The sequence below is a fragment of the Capsicum annuum genome, chromosome 12 (assembly GCF_002878395.1).
Source record: "Capsicum annuum cultivar UCD-10X-F1 chromosome 12, UCD10Xv1.1, whole genome shotgun sequence".
In the NCBI taxonomy this organism is placed as follows: Eukaryota; Viridiplantae; Streptophyta; class Magnoliopsida; order Solanales; family Solanaceae; genus Capsicum; species Capsicum annuum.
This window is the reverse complement of record NC_061122.1, coordinates 176,434,805-176,452,061: the sequence shown is the minus strand read 5'-3', so window position 1 is coordinate 176,452,061 and position 17,257 is coordinate 176,434,805. Positions and strand designations below refer to the sequence as shown.

General features: G+C 34.6%; 1 pseudogene; it reads left to right on the top strand.

Moving 5' to 3' along the window:
- Positions 1–14,805: 14,805 nt before the first annotated feature.
- On the top strand, positions 14,806–16,927 carry LOC107850052 (annotated as a pseudogene).
- Positions 16,928–17,257: the final 330 nt, after the last annotated feature.

Below are 17,257 nucleotides of genomic sequence, written 5' to 3'. Positions count from 1 at the left end.
ACCTCTAAATATGTTAAAAAGTTCCCAAAATACCACTATAATGCACTTATCATCCTAAAGACCCACCACCAATAGAAATTTATGATACACATACCTCAACCAATAAAATTTGAACAAATGCAAGTGGTAACCTATCTGGAGGTTGAACAGCGCACATATGATCAATCACAATGGAGCTTTTCTATTCTGAGTAGCCTATGATTGTTTGACGCTATCAAAATAATAATACTCTTTAAGTTGAGAAAATATATACCCATAATGTAATTTACTACTTTAGGTCAAAAATTAAGTTGTGGGGCCCGATAATGAAATTTGAAAATTAAACCCGAAATTACCTGCCTCGTAGAACAAGGAATGCATATTGGGGGTCAAAATAACCCACCAAATCCAAAATAAAACAAGTCCCAAAACTAGGAGTTTAACATAATTTAGGACAAACTTTGATGTAAAATTAATGAAAAATCAAATAGGGGAGATAGAGTTTATATACCTTCACTAATACTAGTTTATTTTAGCTTAATAATGGTATAATATCAAGAGAAATGGTTAAAAATTTATGAAAGATGAGTATTTATATTACCAAGGGTCCCTTCATTATAAATGATGGACACATATTGCGAATTCAAGGATCCACTAGGCCAGACCATACTAACGTGATGACCTCTTTGCAAATGTGAAAAAAGATCCAATCAGATCCTGTTAACCCTTCATTGCAAACATAATGGGTTAGTCATGATCAGGAAGGTTAATAAAGTTTGACCTTCACAATCATAATGACCAGGTCGTGAACATGAAGAAAACTAGGACCTATACTAGGTGTTTTGCACCAAAAATTTTCCCATGTTGGAATTATCTCCAAACAGGTCCTGGGGATTCAATCAGACCCCACACATACAAAACAAAAAAGTTGCCCTAACAAAAATTATATTTCAAACACAATGGAATCGATTATTCCTAATGAATTTCATTTTAACAAAATGTGTCCATGCCCATTCTTTTTTGTTTTAACTAAAATCCACCCAATAGCATAAGATGGGTTCGGAAGCTTTAGCACCCAAATGAAAGGTCCCCCTAATTGTAAAACCATGATTTGGAGCTCAAAAAACTATCAAAATTCTCATTCGAGGCCATTGATGATATATCCCGAATGCACTCAAAGCCCTTTAATATAAGCCAAGCTCAGGAACTTTAAGTAATCCAAGGAATACTCATGAAATAAAAGGTGTTTAACAGTATTTTACTACCATCCAAAGGATGTTACGTGTTAATGTTGCCTCTAAAAAGGATCAAAGGACCTTGGAGGGGTCAAAGAAAAGCAAAGAGGAGCAAATTAGCACACAGAGTGTACCCATGAGCTCGTCTATGCCTGAAGTTGAGTCACATGTGTGGTAGGTGACAAGCAGTGGAATCTACACCCCTGAACTATGTAGGTAGGTAGCCCTTGGTGGCTGAACTTGTTATTTGATAAAAATGGGTCAGTTTTGGACCCATATTTGTAATAACTGACCCATGGGTATAAATACCCAAATAATGTCTGATAATTCTTAGTTTTTCTTTGATTATTGATGAACCAAAATCTATGAAGAGTTTTTTGTGAGTATTATTGACTCATTATCTAGAAATAAGTAATTACAAAGGTGATCAATTCCCTTTTGGTTACTATAGGAATTAGGTATTGGTTGATGCATGTAATTAGGCATCTAGGCTTTAATAAATCCTGTTATTCTTGATTATCCAACTTCTTGTATCTAATTTTTCATCTATTTATTGATTATTTCTTGCTTTGCTAGTTGATTTCCAAGTTTCATAGTTTTGCAGTCATCATTTGGTATCATATTTGAGCTTGAGTTCATTCCCACAAATTTAATCTTGGGTTTTGTTATCTAGAAAATTAAAAAATAAAAAGTTGATTTTCAGCCAAAAAAAAGACCAAAATTTTTTTGTGTTTTTTATATCTTTTTTATTTGCCTTGATAATGGATGTTTTGACACATCATATTCAAGGGGTGCCTTGGTGTATGTTTTTTGCTGATGATGAAGTATTGACTAACAAGACTCGAGGAGAAGTTAATGATAAGTTGGAGATTTGGAGACAGAACCTTTATTCTAAAGGATTTCGTTTGAGTAGGACCAAGACGGAGTACTTAGAGTGTAAGTTTAATAATGTGTCCAAGGAGCTAACGTAAATGTAAAGCTGGACTCTCAAGCCTTTTAGAAGAGGGAGAGTTTCAATTATTTGGGGTCTATAATTTAAGGCAATGGGGAGATTTATGAGGATGTCACACATCATATTGGAGTGGGATGGTTGAAATGAAGGCTCGCTTCAGGAGTTTTATGTAATAAGAAGGTTCCCCTAAAGCTTAAGGGTAAGTTCTACAAAGTGGCAGTCCGACCATCTATGTTGTATATAGTAGAGCGCTGGCCAGTTAAGAACTCCCACATCTAAAATTTAAAAGTGGGGTGATGAGAATATTGTGATGGATGTGTGGTCATACCTGGAAAGATATGGTGAGGAATGAGATTATTCAGGAGAAGGTGGAAGTGGCTTCCGTGGAGGATAAGATACAAAAAGTGAGGTTACATTGGTTCAGGCACGTAATGAGGAAGGGTTATGATGCTCCAATGCGGAGGTGTGAGACATTGGCTATGGATAATTTTAGGCAGGGTAGAGGTAGCCCGAAGAAATATTAGAGGGGGCTGATTAGGCATGAGATGGAGCAATTACAACTTACGGAGAATATGACCCTTGATAGAAAGGTGTGGAGGATATGGATTAGGGTAGAGGCGTAAGGGGTGGGAGTGCGTCTGTAATAGTAGGGGCATTATTTATTTGTTTCTGAAGTTTTTTGTTCGTGGGTGGAGTGTTGTCTATGGTTTTGGATATAAAGTTTTTAGTAGTATCTTGTGGCTCTAGTATTATCTTATGGCTAGTGTTGTTAGTTTATTTTTCTTGTACAAGTTTATATGCATTTATATTTTGTGTCTGCTGTACTATTATTGGTCCTAAGCTGGGGGTCTATCAGAAATAGCCTCTCTAATTCACCTAAGATAGTGGTATAGTCTGCGTACACTCTACGCTTCTCAGACCCCACTAGGTGAAAATACACTGGTAGGTTGTTGTTGTTGTTGTTGTTGTTGAGTCTCTTTTGTAGTTTCTATACTAGATTTTGTTTCTTCTAGTAATTTTGAGTTTGAATCTTGATCTTTGAGTGGATTGAAGAAAACAACCCATTGTTGTTCTTGAGATTGAATAAAAAGAGAAGTCATTTTTAGATCTTGTTGATTTGGTATGGATTTGAGAGTTGAAATTATTGAAAAAAGTGTTTCTCACATTGAAGAGACCCTAGATCTAAAGTTTTGTGAAATTTTGGGTCAACATGAAATAGTTGGGAAATTAGTTCTTGGTGTTTTTAAGGATCTTAAAATTTTCATGAAGAAGAATATTTGAAAAAATGTTTTTGATCAAAAAAGGAAAAAGAGAAAGTGTTTGGGAATTGGTACAAAAGAATATCCAAAAGGAAAAAAGGAATATTCTAGGAGAGATAACCCAAAAGGGCCCACAAAAAGAGAAAATACAAAACTTCTAGTGACATACCCATTGAAAGTGCTTGATACACCTTGCCACTGTATAAACTCTAAATAGGGTGATCACCTATACATTTCCTTTTGAACAAGCTGAATAATTCATGTACATGCCTATTTGGATGAGTTGAAATTCGTGTCCATTTAAACAAGCTAAATAAAAACCTACGGTAGCACGTAGTTTATAAAACTAGGGTACGCAAAACCCTCACTCTTCGGTGCTAGGTACTACTCTCAAATTATATTATTGCTTGTAAAATATGTGAAATTCACCTTCAAATAAGTATAAAAGCTGATAAGTCTAAAAACACAATATGCTTTTATTTCCATCGCATAATCATAATTATTTGCATGAATTTGAGATCATAAGATCAAACTAAATCAAAATAATACTATAATAGCCCATGATCTGAAATACTAAGTTTTTTTGTAAATTGAGTGAATCATACTAAAATCATATACTTTTACCGAATGATGGTACTTTTGTATAAACACTAAAATTTACTTCAAGAGAACTACTATGGGTTTAAAAATATGATCAAACCGTGAATTTTCCAGCTAAATGTACTTTAATTTATAAAAGGAACATCATAACTTCAAAATCATGTAAAGTGAGTATGAACCTTAATTTGAAATTTCACAAATTCAACTGTAAAAATCAAAACTTTTGGGCACAAAGATGAAAGGTGATCCTTGTTCAAATCCCACATACCTGAACTTAGTGAATTGTTTGAAGAAAAATTAAATTGGAGCCTTGAATTTTTGAATTTTGTAGAAGAGACCCTTCTTGTGTTTTCTTGAGAGCTTGGAAGGAGAGGAATGGTGTATTTTGACTTATGGGGGGAGAAACTCAAGTAGCATTAGTTGTAGGAGTAATTAGAACATATAAGACCAAAATACCCTTAAAAATTTGAAGAGAAAATAAAATTTGGGCGCCGTGCGACCATGGGTGTGGAACGCCCTTATCATGCCATGTAAATGGCATGTCATGCCCTTAATGAAGAAAGCAGTAGGCATGCCATGCCCATATCAATCCAGGCCACTGGTTTTTGCTTCAGAGTATGTCATGCCTCTGTTACACACCCTAATCGCAATTTTGAAGTCCTAAAATGTCCCAAAAATCATTTCAAAAATTGTAAAACACTTAATAATGGTATTGTTAACATTCCTTATCATTATTTAACTCAAATATTGCAATAAAACATGTAGGATTTGTAAAAATAAAACTGTCTAAATTTTGGGGTAAAATAGCCGACCTCTACCTTAGAGCTTAGTTGGAACCCTAGATCCCGACATTAGGCCCTCACCTTTGATGTTTCAGGCCATATTCTAACCATCTACAAAAGTAACAAGTGAGATTTCTGAAACTAATAGTAATAAAAGCACACAATAAGGAATCAAAAGGTGAAATTTTCCTAAGAATTCCCTATAGCCTCCTAAAGATATGATACGACGTCATCATACCGATTTGTAGGACTAGATATATACAAACATACAAAATTGACTCTTAAAGTACAAAATAAAGACAAATCCAAAACAAAAGGAAGATGGAACAACTCCTAACATCATATTACCCCCAAGTCTCCAATCAAAATGGCTCCGCATAAGAGGGACGTCAATGATGATGGTTTGTACTAGGATCCAAATCAATAAAAAAATATGCAGAAGTGTAGTATGAGAAGAAAAACATATCGTACTTTATAGGAATCAAATATTGACTGAGGGGGGTTTTTTGAAAATAGCCTCTCTACTTCATCTAGCGTAGTGGTATGGACTGCATACACTTTACCCTTCCCAGACCCCACTTTGAGGGAATACACTAGGTGTGTTGTTTTTATTATTGTTGTATGTATGTGTGTATATATATATGTGTGTGTGTGTGTGTGTGTATAATAACCAAATGTGAATATAGTTTATGCTAAATCAAATAAGTCTAGAAAAGGGACAAAAATGACCAACCTATTCAAATGAGTAAAAATGTAAGTAAATATCCCGACATAATTTATATGATAATATTTAAACAATAACCTAATAAACCCTACAGAATCCTAAAAGGTACAATCAACAGAAAATATAACCCTCGTAAACCCCATAAGCTCGGCAAGTACAAACAATAAATAATATCAACTACAAGCAATGCATATAAATAAGTAAGTGTGAATGAATAACATGTGATTATCTCCAGTTGGAATTATCTCCAAACCGGTCCTGAGGATTCAAATGGTACCCCACGCATACAAACCAAAAATGCTACCCTAAAAAAATGGTATATCAAACTCAACGGAATCGATTATTTCTAATGAATGTGATTTCAATGAAATGTGGCCCATGCCTATACTTTTTTATTTTAACTAAAATCCACCCAATAGCACAAGATGGGTTTGTAAGCCTTAGCACACGAACTAAAGGTTCCCCTAGACTAAAAACTACATTGGAGCTAAAGAAACCATAAAAATTCTTATTTGACGCTGTTGATAATACAATTTGAATGCACTCAAAGCCCTTTAGTATAATCCAAGCTCGAGAACTTCACGTATCGCAAGGAATATTCATAAAATTAGAGGTTCTTGATGGTATTTTACTACCATCCAAAGGATGCTACGCGTTAATGTTACCTCTAAAAAGGATTAAGGGGCCATGGAGGGATTAAAGAAAAGCAAAAAGGAGCAAATTAGCATACTGTGTGTACCTACAAGTTCATCTATGCCCTCAAGTGAGTCACATGAGAAGTAGGTGACAGGCAATGGCATTTGCGAACTTGTTATTTGATGGAAATAGGTCATTTTTGGGCCCACATTTGTAATAATTGACCCATGGGTATAAATATCCAAACCGTCTCATGCTCCTTATTTTTGCTTTGATTATTGATAAACAGAAATCTAGTAAGAGTTTTTGGTGAGCATTTGTTGACCAATTGCCTAGAAATGAGTGATTTTAAGGGCGATCAATTCCCTTTTGGTTACCATAGGATTATGTGTAGGTTGATTCATGTAATTAGGGGTCTAGGCTTTAATAAATCCTATTATTATTGATTATCCATATTTTTGTCTCTAATTTTTCATCTATTGATTATCTCTTACTTTCCTAGTTGATTTCCAGCTTTCGTAGTTTTGAAGTTATCATTTGGTATCAAAGTTGAGCTTGAGTTCGTTCCCACAAATTCAATCTTGGATTTTATTAGCTAGAAAATAAAGAAAATAGAAAGTTGATTTTTAGCCCAAAAAAGGCAAAAAAAAATTTGTGTTTTTGAGTCCCTTTATTGTTTCTATTCCAGATATTATTTCTTCTAGTATTTTTGAGTTGGAATCTTGATTTTTGAGTGGAATGAAGAAAAAATACCATTTTTGTTCTGGAGCTTGAATTAAAATAGAAGTGACTTTTAGATCTTGTTGATTCGGTATGGATTTGAGAGTTGAAATTATTGAAAAAGTGTTTCTCACATTAAAGGGACCCTAGATCTAAAGTTCGTGAAATTTTGGGTCAAAATAAAATAGTTGGGAAATTTGAAGTTCTTTGTGTTTTTAAGGATCTTTAAATCTTTAAGAAGAAGAACATTTGAAAAAATATTTTTGATCCAAAAAGAAAGAAAGAGAAAGTGTTAGGGTGTTGGTACAAAAGAATATCCCAAAATAAAAAGGAATATTCTCGGAGAGAGAACCCAAAAGGTCCCACAAAAAGAGGAAATATGGAAATTCCAAGTATTCTGCCCAGTGACCTACGTCCTCCACCTCCGTATGCAGAAGGTCCATCTGTGCATCCAGGTGGCTAACGCAAACGACTAGGTAGCCTTCTATTTTCATCTGTACACCTAAACCCGAGAAAAAATGTCCCCACCTATGTCCACACCTCATCCAAACGCACCTCAATGGTCCCAAACCCTGTTTTTCTTAGATTTCATCATCTTAGTTTCAATTCTCGATTCCTAAACTAATTAACAACTAGTAATTCACCCACTTAGTTTGTTGATTAGTTTTTGAGTTCATTTTCTTTCTTTTTCATATATCTTTGTGGTTTTCTAGTTTTCACTTTGTTGTAAATTCTTGGTTTAAGTTTGTAAGTACTTATTTTGAGTCTTTCAAATAAGAATCCATTCATATCAAGAGTAGCAATCAACACTTTGTCCACCACCTGGAGTATAAACCATTTAGTGTATTTTTTAATAGATAAAATGTCCTCAAAAGATGAAACACCACCAACCATGGAAGTTAATACTTCAAAAGAAATTTTGGTACCAATTAAATCTTTGATCCGTAAAATGGAATCCATGAAAAGTAGCATGACCACACTCCAAGGAATTATGTTAACCATAGGTGGGAAGATAGTGAACATAGAAGGTCACCTAGACTCCACCATATCTACTCCCCAAAACCTCCATGCCTCATCTAGTGAACATGCTCAAAATACATCCATTACTATGTCCTCGAAAACACTTCACCAAATATTTAATCAACTGAAACAAACATAAGACCCCACTGTCTAAAACACTACCTATCCACATAACTGAAATACTATTTGTCCACTACAACCCTAATTCAACCAAGAAGAACCATAAATCCAAATACCATAAAACCAAGATATAACTCAGCCTCCACTAAACCAAAATCCCACACTCAATTACCCCTAAACCAAAACAAATCTATCCAAGTCAAAAAGATAGAAAGAGAAGAGCCTCAAGTATAGTTTGAAACATATGATGAAGCGATCATGTGGGTGAATCACATGGGGAATATACCAATGGGTTAATAAGGTAATAGAGGTCGGGAAGGAAGATTTGGTCTGGTTTCTTATGGGAGGGGAAATTTAGGAAATCGTCCCCAAATTGATGACCATGGAACTACAATGAAAACCAAAATGGCAATGGAGGTTTAGATGTTCGGATAAATTCATTCAAGACTAGCCTTCTAACTTTAAAAGGAGCAAATGGTTTTGAATCTTATTACATGGGAGTCCACTTGTGAAACGATCATCCAAGTCAATAATCTCACCGATGACAAGAAGAGTTGTTATGCCATAGCCCAATTCAAAGGGTTTGCTATTACATGGTAGGAATATGCCAAGAGATTTGAAAACATGTTAAATTAGGGAAAACCACCATCGTGGGATACATTAAAGGATCTCTTGTGAAGGAATTATGTACTGTAAAGGTGTATACATGAGTTAAATACCAAATTATACAACCTAAAGTGAGTAAACAAGAATGTCTTAACCTACCATGATGAATTTCAACATTTGATCTTGAATCTTGAGCATCATGAGAAATATTAACATCTCATCATCCACTACAATGTCAGGTTGTATAAGGAGATATCCTCATCTATGACTTTCCATAAGTTTTCTAACCTAAAAGAAATCTTTCAAACAGCCTTAGGAGTTGAGAAGGATCTCAAGAAGAGGAAAACTATCAAGCCCAAATGGTACTCATAGACTAATTCTTGGTGTAAGAACAAAGAAGTATCTTAACCTTCAATTGGGTAGAACAAAAAAAAGGACATCAACAAGTCCAATGATAAGAAATTCATGGAAAAGACTACTCCAAAGCACCCAATGAGGAATGAAGGTAACAAATATCCAACTTCTAATCCCAAAGTTTTCAATGTTTTAAAAGTTAAGATTAGGGACACGAGAAAAATAAATATCCTAACCAGAGGAATATTATCCTTAGATAAGGGATAATGTATTACCTTGGAGAAGATGTGAGGGAAAATAATGATAATGAAAGAGAAAACCAAAAAGGACAAAAGTCTGAAGAAGATAAGCATGTTGAGGATGGAAATAAGGATGGTTAGCCTCAACATGGAGATTTGAAGGTCCCAAACTTTATGTAAAATGATCAATGATTAGTAATTCATTAGATAACCTAAGTCAAAGAGAGAATCTATTTCGTACTAAATGTCTTATCAAGGATAATTTGTGCTCGTTGGTCATTGATAGTGGGATTTGTGCTAATATAACTAGTTCCACCATGGTTTATTTCTTAAATTTACCCACCATCAAGTATTTCACACCATCCAAGATCCAAAGGCTAAATGAATATGGAGATTGAAACTGACTAGGCAAGTTGTGATTTGATTAAAGGTTGGAAATTATCATAATGAGGTGCTTTGCGATATGATTCCCATGTAAGATTCTCATATTTTGCTTAGAAGACCATATAAATATGACCGTTCAACCAAATATGATGGAGAAACTAATAGGTATATTGGTCGGAAGTTCAGGTTTACTAATGAATGAGAGAGTTGAAAGAGAAGGGTAAGAAAGAAGGGGAGGAAGAACCCCATAAAAAAAAGAACAATGAAGGAAAGGAAAGAAAGAGATTGAAGTAGAAGAATCCAGCGGTGATGTTGTCTAGGAATAAGGATCTTTTCAAGGAATATGATGATAAGGAACCCATGATCCTCCTAGCCCATGCTTTTCTTATTAAGCGCTCTATTTCTCCGATCCACCATTCTATTTCTATTATTTTATAGGACTTTGAAGTTGTATTCCCAAAGGAGCTACCACAAAGATTACCCTCACTTTGGAGAATTAAAAATCAAATAAAATTTATGTTGGGCTCTCAATTGCCAAACATACTACCTTATTGAAGTCACCCAACAAACACCAAGGAGCTCTAGGGGAAAATTGAGAAACTCCTCAACAAATGGTACATCAAGGAAAGCATGAGTCTATGTGGATTCTGGTATTGTTGGTACCAAAGAAAGATGGGACGTGGCACATCTGTGTTGATTGTAGGACGATCAATAAGATAAGGATAAAGTATCCCCACTCTATCCCTAGATTAGATGATATATTGGATAAATTAAATAGTTCTTGTATGTTTTCAAAGATCAATCTTAGGAGTGGATATTATTAAATTTGAATGAATCACGGTGATGAAAGGAAAATCACCTTCAAAACTAAATTTGTCCTCTATGAAAAGATGGTTATTCTATTTGGACTCACCAATGTTCTTAGTACCTTTTTGTGGTTAATGAACCATGTCATGAAACTATTTACAAGTAATTTTGTGGTTTAATTTGATGATATCTTAGTCCATAGATGATTTTGATAACCTTTTGAGTTGTTTTTTAAGGTGCTTAGTAAGGGGCAATTGTTTGTTAACCTTGAGAAATTCTCTTTTTGTGTTGTTGAAGTTGTCTATTTGGGATTTGTTGTGAGCTCTATGGGTGTTGAAGTGGATGAATCCAAGATAGACGCTATAATAAACTTGTCAACTCCATAATTCATTAGAGAAGTGAGAAGTTTTTATGGATTAGCTAGTTTTTATAGAAGTTTTGTCAAAGGGTTTATTACCATAGTTTCCCCATTGTTTGAGGTAATCTGAAAGGATAAGCCCTTCAACTGGGGTGATGATCAAGCAAAGGTGATTGAAAATTTGAAAACAATGCTTAGCTCTGCCCCTTTGTTATAAAAATATTTGAAGTTGAATGTAATGCTAGCAAAGTAGGAATTGGATCCTTCTTAATGCAACATCAAAATCTCATTTCACACTTTAGAGAAAAGCTCAAAGGAGCAACATTGAACTCTCTACATATGATCTTGAGTTATATTCCTTTATTAGAGCTTTGGGAGTTAGAAACACTATTCGTGGCCTAAGGAATTTGTTATTCAAACCGATCATGAGTTTTTAAAACACCTTAGGTTCCAAGACAAGTGGCACGCCAAGTGGTTGAATTCATAGAAATTTTCCCTTATGTTATCCAATACAAAAAAGAAAAAAGAGAATATTGTGGTCGATGCCTTGTCCCTAAAACATGCTTTGATTACTACCTTGTCTTTTATATTAATTAGTTTTGAGTGCTTGAAGTTATTGTACCATGAGGAACCCATGTTTTCTCAAATCTTCAAAGATTGTGAGGAATGGGATAGGGAAAGATAGCTTAGGGATAGAATTTTTATACGCTATTCTAAGTGTTATCATTTCTTGTGTAAAGAAAAAAAATTTATATTTGCCCTCTAGCTCATGGAGAGATTTGTTTGTGAGAGAGGTACATGATGGTGGTATGATGGTTTATTTTGGAATTGACAAAATCCTTGGAATCCTAAAGGAACAATTTTATTGGCCAAAGATGTGTCATGATATTGTTTGAATTTGTGGTCAATGTATGGATTGTGAAGTCTGAAATTGTGCCTTCTCTCTCAAGGATTATATACCCCACTTCACATTTCCTTACTCCCATGGCTAGACATTTTTATGTATTTTATTTTAGATATACCTAGGACAGGAAGGGGAAGAGATAGTATCTTTATAATGGTTGATCAGTTTTCAAAAATAGACTACTTCATTTCATGTCATAAATGTGATGATGCCCCGAATGTGGAAGTTTTATTTATAGAGCATGTTGACAAAATACACAGGATTCCTCAGGCCATTATTAATGATAGGAAATCTAAGTTCCTTAGTCACTTTTGGAGGTCATTGTGGGGTTGGCTTAGCACCAAATTTCTTTTCTTAATTTCTTTCCACCCACAAACTAATGGTCAAATAGAGGCGGTAAATAATACATAGGGTTATATGCTACACACCTTGGTTGAAGGAAAAATGGCATTTTGGAAGGATCGCCTACCATTAGTCGAATTTGCTTATATTCGTGTTATCCACTCGACTATTGGTTAGACTCTATTTGAATGTGTCTATGATTTTAACCCCCAACCCCTTTAGATCTCACTCCTTTGTCTAGTGATGTTAAGACTAGCTTAGATGAAAGAAAAAAGTCAAAATCAATGAAGAAGATGCATGAGAAGGTGAGGCTATGACTTGAGAAGAAACATCAACCAGTAGCCAAAAGAGTGAAGAAGGGGTGAAAAAGGCTTGTACTTGAATCGAGCGATTGGTTGTGGGTACACCTAGGAAAGATCGATTTCCAACCCAAAGAAAATCTATGTTGATGCCTCAAGGTAATGTTCCATTTTAAGTACTTGAGAGGATAAATGATAATGCCAACAGGATTGTTCTTCCTCCAGAATATCAATTGCACAACACCTTTAGCGTGTGATCTCTCACTCTTTGATCTGATATAGGATAATAACCCCATGAATTTGAGGTTAAATTCCTCTAAAGATGGAGAAGATGATACAATCCAAATGCACTCAAAGCCCTTCTCCAAGGAATGTTCATGAAATGATAGGTGCTTAACGATATTCGACTACCATCCAAAGGGTGCTACGTGTTGGTGATTGCAACTAAAAAGGATCAAGGAACCTTGGAGGGGTCAAAGAAAATAGAAGAGGAGCAAATTGTCACACTGAGTGCACCTACGAGCTCACCTATGCCTGCAGGTATATCTCATGCATGAGCAGGTGATGGACAATGGCATCTGTGCCCCTGGCCTGCGTAGGTAGGTGGACCTTGATGGATAAACTTGTTATTTTGGTAAAAATGGGTCACTTTTGGGCCCAAGTTTGTAATAATTGACCTTGGGTATTAATACCTAAACCATGCTTTATTTTCTTTAGTTTTTCATTGATTATTGGTGAATAAATATCTATTGAGAGTTTTTGGAGAGCGTTTATTGATGAATTGCTTAGAAACGAGTGATTATGAGGGCGATCAATTTCCTTTTGGTCACCATAGAAATTAGGTGTTGGTTGATGCATGTAATTAGGGGTTCTAGGGTTTAATATATCCTATTGTTCTCTATTACACATCTTCCTATATCTAATTTTACATCTATCAATTATATATCGCTTTCTTAGTTGATTTCTAGCTTTCATAGTTTTTTGGTTATTAGTTTACTAGAAGTTTTGACCAGAGTCCAATTTCTAAATTTCAAAAGCTCCAAAATAGAAAAATCGACTCAAATGAATTATCTGGGAACCGAAACACCTGTGCCAGCAAGTCATAAATGACTTGTGACAATTATAGGAAAGCTCAAAATACAGAAAACAAATGAAAATAGAGAAAATTACATGGAGGGTCATTACATTAGGAATTCCACAATTAGTACTTTCTGAATTATTTAATCATTTTACGAAGGATATGCCACCTTTGTGGATCGTACATGCGCCTTAGGGGCCATAAAAGCCATCCTCTTAATGATACTAGTGATTCAAACAATTTTCATGAAAGGCTTGTTAGAAATATGATTGGTTGTTGACCAAGAAGGGTTATTCTCAAAAATAGACCCAAATTAGAGAGGCTCTCAAATTTTAGCCCCAAATAAAATGGCTTTGTTAAAATAGCCTTTACTTGTTAAGTCATATTTTTTGGACCAAAATATCCTCCTCCAAAATATTCGTTGTTCAATCTCTTTCTTCGTCTTTTTATTCTAAATTCCAAAATCAACACATGTGATGGCTCTCTAAAGCTCGAGGCTAAGTTGCCTAAAGCGTTAAATCTCTTTCTTCCTCTTTTTTTTCCTAATTCCAGAATTGACTTTCAATATTTGCAAAATCGACTTTTGTCGTAAGGGTTCTTCAGGTATGAAATTCATCATCAAAAGTCATTGTGGTAATTTTAGCTTATTGATGCATTGTGGTAATTTTAGCTCGTTATATAATTTGCATATTGATTTGATTTTTGGGGAGGTGAATGTAAGCTAAACTTGGGATATGCTATTGTTGTAGTAACAAATTTACCATTGAGGAATTCCATCAAACAAGTTGTGGAGAGTTTGTTATTGCGGTTATAATTGTGTTTGAGTAGTTATAGGGGTTGGTCTTGGAGGGAAAGGCCGTTAATATGGGAGCTGATATTGATCGCAACATATTTTAGAAAGGCCAAACGTATAAGGTCAAGGTGGTACAAGAAATTAGTTCCAAGTATTTCAAACTAGTGGTATAATTAGCATTATAAGATGATGAGGAATTATGTCGAACAGGTTGTAGGGACTTTATTATTGTGATTATAATTGTGTTTGAGTAGTTGAAAGGGTTTGGTCTTGGAGGTAAAGGCTATGTTTTTCATCTTGGATGAATCCAGCCTATGTTTTAGAGATTAAAGAAGCACTAACTTATTGATTCTAAGAGAGAGCACCTTAGCTATTAGCTTGTATAACATATAGCAACAGGCAATGGATTTAAACTCTCTAATGGTAGTAGGATTTGGCACTAGAATAGAACTACAACCACCAAAATATCTGAATAATAAATGCATTTATGAAAGATGAGTGGAGCTAGAGTTGTATATCATAAGGGCTTTCATGAAAGAATTACGCTATATATATAAGGGGAAAAGTATATTTTTATGTATATATAGTAGATACTGAATTCCTTGATTTCTTTCATGTGTTTACCTTTTTATATTCGAAACTCCGTTAGTAAAAGTCCCGACTTCTCCACTGATGACAGACCACATTCAAGTGCTGGGTAAGTGAAAATGGCAATACTTTTAGCTTTGGAAACTGATTGTGATGGAACTTACCTTAAAACCTAAGATTGTAGAGTTTCTATCAGTTCATAAAGTTAATATCATATACTCTAGATAATGACTATAGATGAGCAGTTTCTAAGGCTGCAATCATTGAAAATGACAAATCAAATAGCTAATCTTTCAAACATCTAAAGTCCAATGTGTACAATTTTCCTGTTCAAGATGTGGTGTGAATGGTGTAGACATCAATAATTATTTTCCTAGTTTCCAATATGTGTATCTTGTGAGGGCCCCCTAGTTAGTATATATGAGTTTTGCAATTAGTTGTTAGATTACTCCACACCATATTTTAAAGACACCAGAAAATATCTGGCACTTTGCTAGATTGAATCCAAAAATAGCACACACACAGAGTATTGTTAACTTTGTTTCAACATTTTTATCCATTCAAGATTGTGTTTTTTTGCTATTTTTGGTTCTAAATTACGGTCATATGTACAAGCAAAAAATTAGGATGACTTATTCTCTTCGAAGAGTTAAGGTTTCATCGTTTGAATTTAGATAGCTTTAAGACTCCATACATCCAGCATTGTATTCTTGAGATGTAAGTTGCGCGTGGATGAAACCTTAGGCTAAAAAAATTTTTAAAAAAATATAATTTTCTAACTTTTGATCATTGACTATACTTCTATTGCAGGCCAATATCTGATGTTTCGAGTGATCTTACTATAGAAGTTGGATCAGCCAGTTTTGCTCTTCACAGGGTGTAAAAATGAAGTGTGCAATCTTTCTTCCTCTCGTATAATTTAATCTACCACTTTTCATCATCATTGTAATGCTCAAGTCTATGGAAAAATAGAAGTTGTGAAAACAAATAGCTAGTCTAAAGTACCTTAAAAAAGATTGATGTTTTAGTCATTATAAGTAGGCTACCGATATTAATACAGCTGTGTTAAGGAGAAAAGAAAATTCAATAGCCAGATGCAAAAATAGAACTACAAAACTTAAGTTATGTGCTTCGTGTTAAAATTAAGAAAAATGAAAGAAGAATATCTTAGATATATTTCTAATGTTATTGCTAATTTATCATTATTTGCAGTTCCCTCTGGTTTCACGAAGTGGAAGAATTAGAAAGTTGCTGCTAGAGGCGAAGGATACACAGGTTTCAAGAAGCAATCTTACTGGTCTTCCTGGCGGATCTAATGCATTTGAACTTGCTGCAAAGTTCTTCTATAGAGTGAATGTTGAGATTACCATATCAAATATGACGTTAATCAGATGTGCAGCCAGGTTCATGGAAATGACAGAAGATATCTGTGAGGAAAATCTGGAAATTCGTACTGAGGTATTCCTTAAGGATGCGATAATTCCAAGCATATACAACTCGATATCTGTTCTTCATCGCTGTGAAAAATTACTACCGGTATCTAAAGAAGTCAATCTTGTTAGACAGTTAACAAACGCAATTGCAAACAATGCCTGTAAAGAGCAGCTAACATCTGGTTTGTCAAAGCTATAGTATAATTTTCCATCCAAACCTGTTCAGTGTGTTGATTCTGATACACCATCAGACTGGTGGGGAAAATCACTCGAGGTACTAAATTTCAATTTCTTTCAGAAAGTTCTGTCAGCAGTAAAAACAAAAGGTCTTAAACAAGACATTATCAGTGAAATTTTGATAAATTATGCCCAAAATTCTCTTCAGGGCTTGTTCATCAAGGACCTTCACTTTATTAAAAGAAGTTTCTTGGATTTAGATTTGCAGAAAAGACAAAGGATCATCGTCAAAACAATAGTTGGCTTACTACCAACATAATCTAGGAAAAGCACAGTTCCAAAGGCTTTTCTTTCAAGTTTGTTAAAATTTGCAATAGTAGCATCAGCATCGACTTTCTGCATGTCTGATCTAGAAAGGCGCATTGGTCTGCAGCCAAATCAGGCAATTCTTGAAGATATTCTCATACCTGCAAATCCACATGAAAACAATCACTGCCCTATCTATGACATAGATTCTATCTTGAGTATCTTTTCCTTTTTCTTGAAATTGAAAACTTTTGCCCAGGAGGCAAAAGTTTATTCTTTAATTGCACTGATTAGATTTTTAATATATATGCAACTCTTTCCTCATGGGCAAGACTTTAAAAAATTGTTAAAATTGAAAACTTTTGCCCAAGAGGAAATATTTTATTCTTTAATTGCACTGATTAGATTATTAACATATATGCAACTCTTGCCTCATGGGCAAGACTTTAGAAAATTGTTGAAATTGAAAACTTTTACCCAAGAGGCAACAGTTTATTCTTTAATTGCACTAACTAGATTATTAACATATATGCAACTCTTGCCTCTTGGGCAAGACGTAGTC